At 44.4% G+C, this 15,725-nt stretch overlaps 1 protein-coding gene across 3 annotated transcripts in view; it reads left to right on the top strand.

Moving 5' to 3' along the window:
* LOC138638128 (probable cation-transporting ATPase 13A4) overlaps nt 1-15,725 on the top strand; it is a 161,586-nt gene that overhangs the window by 133,764 nt on the left and 12,097 nt on the right. The window lies entirely within an intron of this gene.

Below are 15,725 nucleotides of genomic sequence, written 5' to 3'. Positions count from 1 at the left end.
TATGTAGAGATTTTCTCCCTGTTGCCCCTGGAGAAGTTTAATTTGGACAAGGGTAAGAAGGAGGATAGTAAAAAGGAGGAGGAGGAGAAGAGGCGTTGGCGATTGATACCGCAGACGTTTGTGAATTGGCAGCAGGCGTTTTTCATTTTGGCATGTGTTATAGGGGAAAAGTTTCCGGAGAACTGTGCAGGTCTGTTCTGCTATGTGGATGCGATAGGGGAAGCATACAGGGCGTACGGGGGCCAGGCGTGGTTACGCTATGATGAGCAGTTTCAGCAAAGGAAGGCGATTAGACCCGAGATAAAATGGGAGCAGAAGGACATAGGGTTGTGGTTGAAGGTTATGGCTCCGACGCGGTTTGGGCAGTCCTTTCATGGGGGCGGAGGGAGTAGTGGTCAGCAGTCAGGGCATGGAAGTGGGGGACAGGGGTCACAAGGGGCTAAGGACAAAACAGGGACGTGTTGGCAGTTTAATGACGGCCAATGCAAATACGGCAGTACATGCAAGTTCAAGCATGTCTGTTCCCACTGTGCAGGGGCCTCACATGGAGTGGCCAAGTGTTTCAAAAAAGCAAGGGGCAAACCAGCAGTGGGAGGTGGTCATGGGGGTGACGGGTGACACCGGTGAGGGTTCTAAAGATGGCCCCTTATCTAAGTAGGTATCCGGATAAAGAAAAGGCTAGGTTGTTGTGGGATGGTTTTTCGGAGGGTTTTAGGATTCCTCATCCGGCTCATACTATCCCCTTTTCTAAAAAGAATTTGAGGTCGGCTAACCTTCAGGCAGATGTGGTTACGGCTAAATTGGCGAAGGAGGTTGAGTTAGGGCACATGGCGGGGCCATTTAGTGATTTACCTGTGGAGGGGGTGGTTGTTTTGCCTCTGGGGGTTGTCCCTAAAAAAGAGCCTAATAAGTTTCGCCTTATTCAACATCTGTCGTATCCAAAGGGCCAGTCTGTTAATGACGGTATAGCGGAGGAGCTTTGCTCTGTGGTTTATACCTCCTTCGATGCTGCGGTGCAATGGGTGCGTAGGTATGGCACAGGTGCATTAATGGCTAAGACAGATGTTGAATCGGCTTTTCTTTTACTTCCGGTTCACCCCGATAGTATCCCGCTGTTAGGATGTTTTTGGAACGGGGGGTTCTATTTGGATAGGTGTTTGCCTATGGGTTGTTCGATTTCCTGCTCGCTGTTTGAAGCCATTAGTACTTTTTTGGAGTGGGTCGTTCGGGACGTTTCTCAGGTTCCGTCTGTTATCCATTACTTAGACGATTTTTTGTTTGTTGGCCCCCCGGATTCTTTGTTGTGTGGTAATCTGTTGGCTACGATGGAATGGGTGGCAGGACAGTTTGGTGGGCCCTTAGCGCGAGATAAAACAGAGGGACCTGTCACGGTGCTGAGTTTTTTAGGTATTCTAATAGACTCGGAGAAGATGGAGTGTCGCTTGCCTGAGGAGAAGCTGTTGGCCTTACGGCAAGAGGTGATGAGATGCGAGAAGTTGCGCAAGGTTACGCTGAAAGAGCTACAGTCGTTGTTGGGGCGGTTAAACTTTGCGTGCCGTATTATGCCTATGGGCAGAATATTTTGTAGGAGATTGTCAAGGGCTACGGCTGGAGTGCGTTTAGCACATCATTTTGTACGCTTGAACAATGAGCACAGGGAGGATTTGGCGGTTTGGAGGCGTTTTTTGGACAACTATAACAGTCGGGCCCTGATCCAACAGGAGGATTTGAATGATTTTGATTGCGAAATTTTTACGGATGCGGCTGGTAGTGTCGGATACGGGGCTTATTGTGCTGGAAAATGGAGTGTTGGGGGATGGCCTGATTGGTGGCGCGAAGCGGGTTTTACAAAATATTTGGCGTTGTTGGAGCTGTTTCCAATTGTGGTTTCGGTGTTCATTTGGGGCAGGACTTTTAAGGATAGGCGGATACGTTTTCATTGTGACAATTCGAGTGTGGTGTCGGTGATCAATAGTCTGTCTTCATCATCTCCTCCGGTAATCAAATTGGTTCAGGAGTTAGTTTTGCGGTGCCTGGAGTTGAACACATGGATTTCGGCTGTACATGTTCCCGCCGTTCAAAATTCTATAGCCGATGCTCTGTCTCGTTTACAGTGGGAACGTTTCCGGGAGTTGGCTCCAGAAGCGGAAGATGCAGGAACGACATGCCCTTTTCATTTGTGGCAGATTGTTGCGGACGAGGAGGTCGGCTGATACAGTCTTCGGTGTCCGGAAGGACGTGGTCAGGTTATGAGGCATCATGGCATTTGTGGGAAGGGTGGTTGGAGCAGTTGGGTTCAGTTGAATCAGATGGTGACAGGGTGATGGCGATTTTGCTTTTGATTGGATCGGCGGAGGAATGGGGTTGGTCTGTGTCGAAGTTGAATAAATTTATAGCTGGCGTGGCTTTTGGTTTTAAGCTCCAGGGTTCCGTCGATGTCACTAAGGATTTCTTGATTCGGCAGGCATTGAAAGGTTTTCGGAAGGGTTTTTCAACTTGCGATACTCGAAGGCCCATATCTTTTGGGACGTTGGAGCGTCTGGGGGTAGCATTGAGGGAAGTTTGTAGTTCTGACTTCAAGGCTGTTCTGTTTCGATTGGCGTTTTCGTTGGCCTTTTTTGGGGCGTTGAGAATAGAGGAGCTGGTTTCCTCTAGCAGGTTTCCAGCCGGGGGTTTGTTGGCGGAGGATATTGAATTTTGGTCAGGCGGGATTGCCTTTTGGATTCGGCGGTCGAAGACCGATCAGTTTGGGATAGGAAGACGTGTGGTTTTGGGAAAAGTGGTTGGGGGGGCGATGTGCCCTCATCGGTGTTTGGAAGATTATTGGGGATTGTATCCAGATAGGTCTGGCCCACTTTTACGGCACCGTCAGGGTGAATTTTTATCGCGGTTCCAGTTCACGGCAGTATTGAGACAAGCGTTGACAATTTTAGGCCTGGTTCCCTTGTCGTTTGGGACACATTCATTTCGAATTGGGGCAGCATCTGAGGCTGCTGGTTTGGGGCTGGGACCGGAGGTTATTCGTCGTATTGGCAGGTGGTCGTCGAATCGTTATTTATCTTATGTGCGTAATTGATTTGTTAATTGTTTAGTGGGGGTATTAATTATCGTTGTATTTTGCAGGTCGGACCCCACTTCTGGCGTGGATTTTCGGACATTCTTTTGTGCATTGGGGGGCGATTCGTGCCGATGTTAGACAAGATGGTAGGCAATTGAGTTTTCAGAGGGATGTGGTGGTGGTCCGATGGTTGGGTTTTCGGGGCATGTCGTGGCGCGGGTTTTTGACCGAGTTTTCCCGATCGGCTAGTTTGGATCGTTCCCCGGACATTGTAGTTGTACATTTGGGCGGTAACGATTTGGGGTCTAAGCCAGTGAGGGAGTTAATTAGGGATATCCGGTACGATTTTTTACGATTATGGGTATCCTTCCCAGGGATGGTTACGGTGTGGTCTGACATAGTGCCCAGAAAAACGTGGAGGGCAGTACGCTCTATGAAGGGCATCAATAGGGCCCGGGTTAAGCTAAACCGGGCTGTGGCGAGTTTTGTTTCTCGTAACGGGGGGGTGGCGGTTTGCCACTTTGAGTTGGAAGCTGGTGTTGGAAATTACTGGAGGAGCGATGGCGTTCATTTGAACGATATTGGCTTGGATTTGTGGATGTTGTCAATACAAGAAGGGGTGGAGAGGGCCATGGCGGTGGTGGGGCACTCGCGAGCCTGAGGTGTTCAGTCCTGCTCGTGGTTGACGGGGGGCGGGGTTCTTGGAGTTGGTTTTATGGGGCTGATCTGGCTTTGGTTTACTGGCTCTGGACAGGGATTTTACCTCGGGAGCTTTGGGGTTGGTTTGCCCGGTAAACGGGTTACATGGTGCCCTCGAGCTGGTGGTTACGGCTGAGGGTAAAGAAGGGTTTTTTCAAGTTGGTTTGGGCTTTTGCCTATTAGGTGCCAGACTTATTAGCTCCAAGAACCCTCCCCTCAAGTTTTATACAAATGTATAAATGGTTGTTTATGTTTGTTATTAATAAAGTGGCCGCTGTGGCCAAATTATCCAAAATAAATAATTGTCGTGTTTTTAATTTAGGGGTAGTAATATTTCTTTGGCATAAGGATCAAGGGGGTAAGAGAGGCCTGGTATCTCGGAGGTCCCATCTTGGAATACGCAGTCAAGAGGGGGGGCTGTAGGAACGCAGTTAAACGAAAGCCCCCCATGACTGCGTTACCAAGGGAACGCAGGGGAGCAATTTTTGAAAATAGTGCAGGGAAAGGGGATTGGTTTAAGGGATGGGGAGGAGTAGGGGGGTGGTCCAGAGTTATGGGGCGGTTTATGGGAAAAGTGCGGGAAAGGGGGCCATTACCTTTGGATATCCGTCCTGAGAAGCCCACCCACCCTCCCTTGTTTTAGTCCTTGCTTTGGGTGCTTTATAGGGGTTAATGGGGAATAGTAAGGGAATTTGGTGCTAAATAAGTCCTTTGTAGGGGTTTATGTTGTACTGTCGTCACAGTGGCTGGTTGGCGGGGGGCGGGGTTCTTGGAGTTGGTTTTATGGGGCTGATCTGGCTTTGGTTTACTGGCTCTAGATGGGGATTTTACCTCGGGAGCTTTGGGGTTGGTTTGCCCGGTAAACGGGTTACATGGTGCCCTCGAGCTGGTGGTTACGGCTGAGGGTAAAGAAGGGTTTTTTCAAGTTGGTTTGGGCTTTTGCCTATTAGGTGCCAGACTTATTAGCTCCAAGAACCCTCCCCTCAAGTTTTATACGAATGTATAAATGGTTGTTTATGTTTGTTATTAATAAAATGGCCGCTGTGGCCAAATTATCCAAAAGAAATAATTGTCGTGTTTTTAATTTAGGGGTAGTAATATTTCTTTGGTATAAGGATCAAGGGGGTAAAAGAGGCCTGGTATCTCGGAGGTCCCATCTTGGAATACGCAGTCAAGGATTTCATAAAATCCTATCCACTTTGGTGTAAAATCTGGCTGCTGCGGATTGAACACTGCTGCTGTATGCAGCGTCCAATCCGCAGCAAATAATGACCGTTGAAACATACCCTAATTGTTTTTCATTATTTTAGTATTTAGTATTTATTTTTAGTAAATATATGGGAAGAAAATAATCTATTTTCCTTCTTGAATATGGGGACATAGCAATACACTGCTATATACAGATGTATATCTATTAACCTGTGTCATCTGCCCGTAAGGTTAGACACTGCAATGCAGATAAAATATACAAAACCCTCCCAGTGACATCAATGGAACCTGTGGCTCATTGCTATAAAAACCTAAATTCAATTATTTTGGCTATGAATCGATCCCATAATGAGTATTTGTTGAGTTTTTGATGCTGCATGTTTTGTGCAGCATTTCTGCACCAATTAGGTAAATTAGGTTAGTTGTGTTTTTTTCAGTGCTCTTTTTTAGTGCATTTTCTATGCTGCATTTCTTTCTCTCTTTCTGGTATGTCATGTTTTAAATAACAATGCTTTTTTATGTTTCCTGGTATTTGGGTTTGACAAAACTGTATTGAAAGTCATGTGTGAATGATGTGTTTTTAATGCATTTTTGCAGTATATGCACTTTTACCTGTGTGTTTCCACATCTAATATCATAAGAATATCGTTATAGTATAACAATAGTATAAGCAGATGGCACAACTCTGTGTTCATTATTATCAAAAATGAATAAGATATACTGTGCAACATGATATACATTTTTTGCATGGCGGAACAATCTCAGATGTATGCAACGGCATCGGCCCCAATACATCATTTACATTTTTTTTTTAATCTAGGTCACTCTCCATTTTTGGTTTGCGGTATTAGTTGGCGCCAAATTCATCAAATTAGCACGCATAATTCCTGAATTTACCTCAGTATAAGGCCGCCGTCACACTTGCGAGTTTTACGGACGTATGAGCGCATAAAATACGTCCGTTAAACTCGCAAAACAAACGGCACAATTATTCTCTATGCCCCTGCTCCTATCTGCCGTATTTTACTGATCCGTATTATACGGCTTTCTATGGCCGTAGAAAATCGCAGCATGCTGCGTTTGTCACCGTACTGCGCAAGAAATACGCCAATGAAAGTCTATGGAAGCCTGAAAAATACGGAAAACACATGGACCAGCAGTGTGACTTGCGAGAAATACGCAGCGGTGTTAGAGAGAAAAGCCGGCAATTCAGTGCGGTGTACAGTAAAATCACACTGACAGCTTACAGAAGAATCGGTAGAATAAATGTGTACACATAGAATAGGTATATATATATATATATATATATATATATACAGTGGGGCAAAAAAGTATTTAGTCAGTCAGCAATAGTGCAAGTTCCACCACTTAAAAAGATGAGAGGCGTCTGTAATTTACATCATAGGTAGACCTCAACTATGGGAGACAAACTGAGAAAAAAAAATCCAGAAAATCACATTGTCTGTTTTTTTAACATTTTATTTGCATATTATGGTGGAAAATAAGTATTTGGTCAGAAACAAAATTTCATCTCAATACTTTGTAATATATCCTTTGTTGGCAATGACAGAGGTCAAACGTTTTCTGTAAGTCTTCACAAGGTTGCCACACACTGTTGTTGGTATGTTGGCCCATTCCTCCATGCAGATCTCCTCTAGAGCAGTGATGTTTTTGGCTTTTCGCTTGGCAACACGGACTTTCAACTCTTTCCAAAGGTTTTCTATAGGGTTGAGATCTGGAGACTGGCTAGGCCACTCCAGGACCTTGAAATGCTTCTTACGAAGCCACTCCTTCGTTGCCCTGGCGGTGTGCTTTGGATCATTGTCATGTTGAAAGACCCAGCCACGTTTCATCTTCAATGCCCTTGCTGATGGAAGGAGGTTTGCACTCAAAATCTCACGATACATGGCCCCATTCATTCTTTCATGTACCCGGATCAGTCGTCCTGGCCCCTTTGCAGAGAAACAGCCCCAAAGCATGATGTTTCCACCACCATGCTTTACAGTAGGTATGGTGTTTGATGGATACAACTCACTATTCTTTTTCCTCCAAACACGACAAGTTGTGTTTCTACCAAACAGTTCCAGTTTGGTTTCATCAGACCATAGGACATTCTCCCAAAACTCCTCTGGATCATCCAAATGCTCTCTAGCAAACTTCAGACGGGCCCGGACATGTACTGGCTTAAGCAGTGGGACACGTCTGGCACTGCAGGATCTGAGTCCATGGTGGCGTAGTGTGTTACTTATGGTAGGCCTTGTTACATTGGTCCCAGCTCTCTGCAGTTCATTCACTAGGTCCCCCCGCGTAGTTCTGGGATTTTTGCTCACCGTTCTTGTGATCATTCTGACCCCACGGGGTGGGATTTTGCATGGAGCCCCAGATCGAGGGAGATTATCAGTGGTCTTGTATGTCTTCTATTTTCTAATTATTGCTCCCACTGTTGATTTCTTCACTCCAAGCTGGTTGGCTATTGCAGATTCAGTCTTCCCAGCCTGGTGCAGGGCTACAATTTTGTTTCTGGTGTCCTTTGACAGCTCTTTGGTCTTCACCATAGTGGAGTTTGGAGTCAGACTGTTTGAGGGTGTGCACAGGTGTCTTTTATACTGATAACAAGTTTAAACAGGTGCCATTACTACAGGTAATGAGTGGAGGAAAGAGGAGACTCTTAAAGAAGAAGTTACAGGTCTGAGAGAGCCAAAAATCTTGATTGTTTGTTTCTGACCAAATACTTATTTTCCACCATAATATGCAAAAAAAATGATAAAAAAAACAGACAATGTGATTTTCTGGATTTTTTTTTCTCAGTTTGTCTCCCATAGTTGAGGTCTACCTATGATGTAAATTACAGACGCCTCTCATCTTTTTAAGTGGTGGAACTTGCACTATTGCTGACTGACTAAATACTTTTTTGCCCCACTGTATATATATCAGTGAGACACATATATATATATATTAATATTTCTTCCAGCGCTAGATAGCTTTAAAGCTATCCATCTCCTGGACACCAGCAAGGACTGATATCTCCGTGTGAGTATATTGACATACACTGTTCTTATGGTTATGGGCATTACTAGGTAGGAGGAGTTAGATATGCCACTATGGCTTGATGTCCCTGATAGATTACCCGAGGTATTGCTCTTTAACTCACAACTTGGATGTTTGTCAGTCCTATGAATACACTGATATGTGGATTACTATTCGCTTGTAATGCTGTTTATCCTGGAGGGGTGCCGCATATATTTGTTTGGCTCACATTTTGAGCATTTTGTTGGCTACCAGCCTTTTTAAATTGTATGTTTTTCTATGGTTTTTAGTACTTTTCTATTTCAATAAAGATCTGTTCGTAATACGCATTTTTCTCATATGCTTTTTTCTAGCTTTAAAGCCGGTAATTCAATTGCCGGCTTTTGCTATCTCCTTCCTAAACCCGACATGATTTGAGACATGGTTTACATACAGTAAACCATGTCATATCCCCCTTTTTTTTGCATATTCCACACTACTAATGTTAGTAGTGCGTATATGCAAAATTTGGCCATTCTATCTACTAAATTAAAGGGTTAAATGGCGGAAAAAATTGGCGCGGGCTCCCGCGCAATTTTCTCCGCCAGAGTAGTAAAGCCAGTGACTGAGGGCAGATATTAATAGCCTGGAGAGGGTCCACGGTTATTGCCCCCCCCCTGGCTAAAAACACCTGCCCCCAGCCACCCCAGAAAAGGCACATCTGGAAGATGCGCCTATTCTGGCACTTGGCCACTCTCTTCTCATTCCCGTGTAGCGGTGGGATATGGGGTAATGAAGGGTTAATGCCACCTTGCTATTGTAAGGTGACATTAAGCCAAATTAATAATGGAGAGGCGTCAATTATGACACCTATCCATTATTAATCCAATACTAGTAAAGGGTTAAAAAAATACCCAAACACATTATTAAAAATTATTTTAATGAAATAAAAACAAAGGTTGTTGCAATATTTTATTCAATGCCCAATCCAATCACTTAAGACCCTCGTTCTGTAACAAAAATAACATAATAAACCAACAATATCCTTACCTTCCGCAGATCTGTAAAGTCCAACGATATAAATCCATCTGAAGGGGTTAAAATATTTTGCAGCCACGAGCTTTGCTAATGCAACGTTGTTCGTGGCTGCAAAACCCCGGGGAATGAAGGTAATGTAGGTCAATGTCCTATATTTACCTGCATTTGCGGTGAGGCGCCCTCTGCTGGTTGTTCCTAGATCGTGGGAATTTACCTAGAAAGCTCCCAGGCACGAGTTCATATGAGGACAACCAGCAGAGGGCGCCTCTTATGAACTTGAGCCTGGGAGCTTTCTAGGAGGGGGGGCAATAACCATGGACCCTCTCCAGGCTATTAATATCTGCCCTCAGTCACTGGCTTTACTACTCTGGCGGAGAAAATTGCGCGGGAGGCCACGCCAATTTTTTCCGCCATTTAACCCTTTAATTTAGAAGATAGAATGGCCAAATTTTGCACATACACACTACTAACATTAGTAGTGTGGAATATGCAAAAAAAAAGGGGGATATGAGATGGTTTACTGTATGTAAACCATGTCTCAAATCATGTCGGGTTTAGGAAGGAGAGAACTAAAGTCGGTAATTGAATTACCGGCTTTAACCCCTTCCCGACCTGTGACACAGCGTATGCGTCATGAAAGTCGGTGCCAATCCGACCTGTGACGCATATGCTGTGTCACAGAAAGATCGCGTCCCTGCAGATCGGGTGAAAGGGTTAACTCCCATTTCACCCGGCCTGCAGGGACAGTGGGAGTGGTAGTTTAGCCCAGGGGGGGTGGCTTCACCCCCCCGTGGCTACGATCGCTCTGATTGGCTGTTGAAAGTGAAACTGCCAATCAGAGCGATTTGTAATATTTCACCTAAAAAACTGGTGAAATATTACAATCCAGCCATGGCCGATGCTGCAATATCTTCGGCCATGACTGGAAACACTTATGTGCACCCACCCCACCCCACCGATCGCCCCCCCAGCCCCCCGATCTGTGGTCCGCTCCCCTCCGTCCTGTGCTCCGCTCCCCCGTCCTCCTGTCCGCTCCCCCCGTGCTCCAATCACACCCCCCGTGCTCCAATCAAACCCCCCCGCACTCCGATCCCCCCCCCCGCACAGCGATCCCCCACCCCGTGCTCCAATCCCCCAACCCGTGTTACGATCCACCCCCCCGTGCTCCGACGCCCCCCCCTTGCCCTGATCTCCCCCCCTTATACTTACCTAGCCTCCCGGGGTCCGTCCGTCTTCTTTGCTGGGCGCCGCCATCTTCCAAAATGGCGGGCGCATGTGCAGTGCGCCCGCCGAATCTGCCGGCCGGCAGATTCGTTCCAAAGTGAGTTTTGATCACTGAGATATAACCTATCTCAGTGATCAAAATAAAAAAAATAGTAAATGACCCCCCCCCTTTGTCACCCCCATAGGTAGGGACAATAAAAAAAAATAAAGAATTTTTTTTTTGTTCCACTAATGTTGGGGTAAGAACTAGGGTTAGGGGTAGGGTTAGGGGTAGGGTTAGGGGTAGGGTTAGGGTTAGGGGTAGGGTTAGGGTTAGGGGTAGGGGTAGGGTTAGGGTTAGGGGTAGGGTTAGGGTTAGGGGTAGGGTTAGGGGTAGGGGTAGGGGTAGGGGAAGGGTTAGGGTTAAGAATGTGCACACGTATTCTGGTCCTCTGCGGATTTTTCCGCAGAGGATTTGATAAATCCGCAGTGCTAAACCGCTGTGGATTTATCGCAGATTTACCGCGGTTTTTCTGCGCATTTCACTGCGGTTTTACAACTGCGATTTTCTATTGGAGCAGTTGTAAAACCGCTGCGGAATCCACAGAAAGAAGTGACATGCTGCGGAATGTAAACCGCTGCGTTTCCGTGCAGTTTTTCCGCAGCATGTGTACAGCGATTTTTGTTTCCCATAGGTTTACATTGAACTGTAAACTCATGGGAAACTGCTGCGGATCCGCAGCGTTTTCCGCAGTGTGTGCACAAACCTTTAGAATTAGGCTATGTGCACACGGTGCGGATTTGGCTGCGGATTCGCAGCAGTGTTCCATCAGGTTTACAGTACCATGTAAACATATGGAAACCAAATCCGCTGTGCCCATGGTGCTGAAAATACCGCGCGGAAACGCTGCGTTGTATTTTCCGCAGCATGTCAATTCTTTGTGCGGATTCCGCAGCGTTTTACACCTGTTCCTCAATAGGAATCCGCAGGTGAAATCCGCACAAAAAACACTGGAAATCCGCGGAAAATTCGCAGGTAAAACGCAGTGCCTTTTACCCGCGGCTTTTTCAAAAATGATGCTGAAAAATCTCACACGAATCCGCAACGTGGGCACATAGCCTTAGGGTTGGGTTGGAATTAGGGTTGTGGTTAGGGTTAGGGGTGTGTTGGGGTTAGGGTTGTGGTTAGGGTTGTGATTAGGGTTATGGCTACAGTTGGGATTAGGGTTAGGGGTGTGGGGGGGTTAGTGTTGGAGGTAGAATTGAGGGGTTACCACTGTTTAGGCACATCAGGGGTCTCCAAACGCAACATGGCGCCACCATTGATTCCAGCCAATCTCGTATTCAAAAAGTCAAATGGTGCTCCCTCAATTCCGAGCCCTGACGTGTGCCCAAACAGTGGTTTACCCCCACATATGGGGTACCAGCATACTCAGGATAAACTGCGCAACAATTACTGGGGTCCAATTTCTCCTGTTACCCTTGTGAAAATAAAAAAATGCTTGCTAAAACATCATTTTTGAGGAAAGAAAAATGATTTTTTATTTTCACGGCTCTGCTTTGTAAACGTCTGTGAAGCACTTGGGGGTTCAAAGTGCTCACCACATATCTAGATAAGTTCCTTGGGGGGTCTATTTTCTAAAATGGGGTCACTTGTGGGGGTTTCTACTGTTTAGGCTCACCAGGGGCTTTGCAAACGCAACGTGACGACCGCAGACCATTCCATCAAAGTCTGCATTTCAAAAGTCACTACTTCCCTTCTGAGCCCCGACGTGTGCCCAAACAGTGGTTTACCCCCACACATGGGGTATCAGCGTACTCAGGAGAAACTGGACAACAAATATTGGGGTCAAATTTCTCCTGTTACCCTTGGGAAAATTAAAATATTCTGGGCTAAATAATTATTTTTGAGGAAAGAAAACGTATTTATTATTTTCACGGCTCTGCATTATAAACTTCTATGAAGCAATTGGGGGTTCAAAGTGCTCACCACACATCTAGATAAGTTCCTTTCGGGGTCTAGTTTCCAAAATGGGGTCACTTGTGGGGGAGCTCCAATGTTTAGGCACACAGGGGCTCTCCAAACGTGACATGGTGTCCGCTAACAATTGGAGCTAATTTTCCATTCAAAAAGTCAAATGGCGCGCCTTCCCTTCCGAGCCCTGCCGAGTGCCCAAACAGTGGTTTACCCCCACATATGAGGTATCGGCGTACTCGGGAGAAATTGCCCAACAAATTTTAGGATCCATTTTATCCTATTGCCCATGTGAAAATGAAAAAATTGAGGCAAAAAGAATTTTTTTGTGAAAAAAAAGTACTTTTTCATTTTTACAGATCAATTTGTGAAGCACCTGAGGGTTTAAAGTGCTCACTATGCATCTAAATAAGTTCCTTGGGGGGTCTAGTTTCCAAAATGGGGTCACTTGTGGGGGAGCGCCAATGTTTAGGCACACAGGAGCTCTCCAAACGCGACATGGTGTCCGCAAACGATGGAGATAATTTTTCATAGAAAAAGTCAAATGGCGCTCCTTCCCTTCCGAGCCTTACCATGTGCCCAAACAGTGGTTTACCCCCACATATGAGGTATCAGTGTACTCAGGAGAAATTGCCCAACAAATTGTAGGATCCATTTTATCCTGTTGCCCATGTGAAAATGAAAAAATTGAGGCTAAAAGAATTTTTTTGTGAAAAAAAAGTACTTTTTCATTTTTACGGATCAATTTGTGAAGCACCTGGGGGTTCAAAGTGCTCACTATGCATCTAGATAAGTTCCTTGGGGCATCTAGTTTCCAAAATGGGGTCACTTGTGGGGGAGCTCCAATTTTTAGGCACATGGGGGCTCTCCAAACGTGACATGGTGTCCGCTAAAGAGTGGAGCCAATTTTTGATTCAAAAAGTCAAATGGCGCTCCTTCCCTTCTGTCCCGCCCTGCTGTGCGCCCAAACAGTGGTTTACCCCCACATATGAGGTATCAGCGTACTCAGGACAAATTGGACAACAACTGTCGTGGTTCAGTTTCTACTTTTACTATTGGAAAAATAAAAAAATTGTTGCTAAAAGATAATTTTTGTGACTAAAAAGTTAAATGTTCATTTTTTCCTTCCATGTTGCTTCTGCTGCTGTGAAGCACCTGAAGGGTTAATAAACTTCTTGAATGTGGTTTTGAGTACCTTGAGGGGTGCAGTTTTTAGGATGGTGTCACTTTTGGGTATTTTCAGCCATATAGACCCCTCAAACTGACTTCAAATGTGAGGTGGTCCCTAAAAAAATGGTTTTGTAAATTTCGTTGTAAAAATGAGAAATCGCTGGTCAAATTTTAACCCTTATAACTTCCTAGCAAAAAAAAATTTTGTTTCCAAAATTGTGCTGATGTAAAGTAAACATGTGGGAAATGTTATTTATTAACTATTTTGTGTCACATAACTCTCTGGTTTAACAGAATAAAAATTCAAAATTTGAAAATTGCGAAATTTTCAAAATTTTCGCCAAATTTCCGTTTTTATCACAAATAAACGCAGAATTTATTGACCTAAATTTACCACTAACATGAAGCCCAATATGTCACGAAAAAACAATCTCAGAACCGCTAGGATCCGTTGAAGCGTTCCTGAGTTATTACCTCATAAAGGGACACTGGTCAGAATTGCAAGAAACGGCAAGGTCTTTAAGGTCAAAATAGGCTGGGTCATGAAGGGGTTAAAGCTATCTCGCGCTGGAAGAAATATTAATATATATATATATGTGTCTACTGACATATATATATATATAGAGAGAGAGAGACAGTATATATATATATATTTTTTTTTGTGACACATGGATCCCTTCTATAGCGGTATGGTTTTGCAAGCCTGCGAGAAAAACACGCAGTACGGCTGCCATACGGATTACATACGGAGGATGCCATGCGCAAAAAACACTGACACACCCTGCCTACGGAGGAGCTACGGACCACTATTTTGGGGACTTTTCAGCGTATTACGGCCGTAATATACGGACCGTATTGTTTTACGCTGTGTGTGACGCCGGCCTAAAAAGGTCTTTTTTTGTCTTAAAATATTTTTTGTAAGTTTTAGAGTCAAAAATTCCACTGCACAAAAACTCCCAAAAATCATGCTAAAATGTTGTTGTACTTACTCAAAAATACATCACCGAGGCAGTTAAGTGAAGTTGTGCCAGATATTTCCGTTTTTTGTTTTTTTTTAAAGTTGTAATTAGTGTATCGGGCTAAAACAAAACTCCACTCAAAGTGGAAAAAAAAAACAAAAAAAACAAGAAGAAGCAGGCACATATAAAAAATAGACTTAAAAGAACAGAACAGTTAATTGGATAAAAACAAAAAAAGGAGCAACGTGAACAAAACTAGTCAAAAAACAGGCACAATGGCAATGATGAATTGGGGGCCTTAGTTTTAGAAATCTATGGCACATATAGAGTAGCCTTTCAAACATGTCCATCACGTAAGCTCCAAAGGCAATGTTGTATCAGCCAAGAATCCAGTCTCGCTTGTAGTGTATTGCTTAGGCGTACTGCATTGTAGCAAACATTGTGTTAGTAGTATTTGGTTTATAATCACTGCCAAAAAGCTGAAATGTTGTAAATTGAAACATGAATCAACAATCTATATAGGGCTAAAAAAAACCTGTAGGACCCTGTTCACAGCATTTTTGCTGTATATTTTTGTGGAAAGAACTTCCCTTTTGCATTTTCACATTAAAGGGGTTGTCTGATCTAAATCTTGATTTGCATACTCCCTGCCAGAATCCAACTAGACTGTTTCCGGCCTCAATACACTTGCATTGAGTGAGGCACATTCATCTAATCAGATTGTGGCCGGAACTATGCATATCACATTCTTCCTGCCAGTTTACCACCCGCTCCAGTCACTGACACCAAAGAATCCTCACAGCATGCTGTGCGCTTTATGTGAGGATTCACAAGTCTGCAGTCACATATAGTTACTGCAGAATTCTTGTTTTAGGGCGGACAACCCCATTAATCCTAAAATTAATGCTATTCATGACCAAGCACCGTGTTGTGAATTGCATCATAGCCTCAAGTAAATAGTGTCATGTTGCTTTTTCCATATATGTCCTGGCCATCTACTGTAGAAAGCCATGTTTAACCATGCACTAACTTTCTGGGGACCACTCAAGGTCCAATATTTTGACCCTACACTGATCAAATAATCATGCACTCCTATTCAATTTGTCATCAAAGTAATTGCAACCTGACATAGTCACTTGGTTTGAATACTTACATAGATTTTTTTTTACTTGGGAAAGTGGGTAATGAAGCCCGTTAGATCTATGGCTCTGATTGATCATTTATGTAGGCATCAGATACTCATGACTCATTAAGAAACAAATGCCTCTTTATGAACTTTGAGCCTTTTACAAGTGGTGTGTGCATCCATGTGCCTCGCCAGAAGTCTTAGTCCAGTCCCCAGCTGGAGTAAGATTTCTGGTGTAAGGAATGCCACAAGTCATTTTGAGTAAGACATGCTGTGATGTAA

The sequence above is a fragment of the Ranitomeya imitator genome, chromosome 5 (genome assembly GCF_032444005.1).
Source record: "Ranitomeya imitator isolate aRanImi1 chromosome 5, aRanImi1.pri, whole genome shotgun sequence".
NCBI lineage: Eukaryota > Metazoa > Chordata > Amphibia > Anura > Dendrobatidae > Ranitomeya > Ranitomeya imitator.
This window is presented reverse-complemented; position numbering and strand designations above follow the sequence as displayed.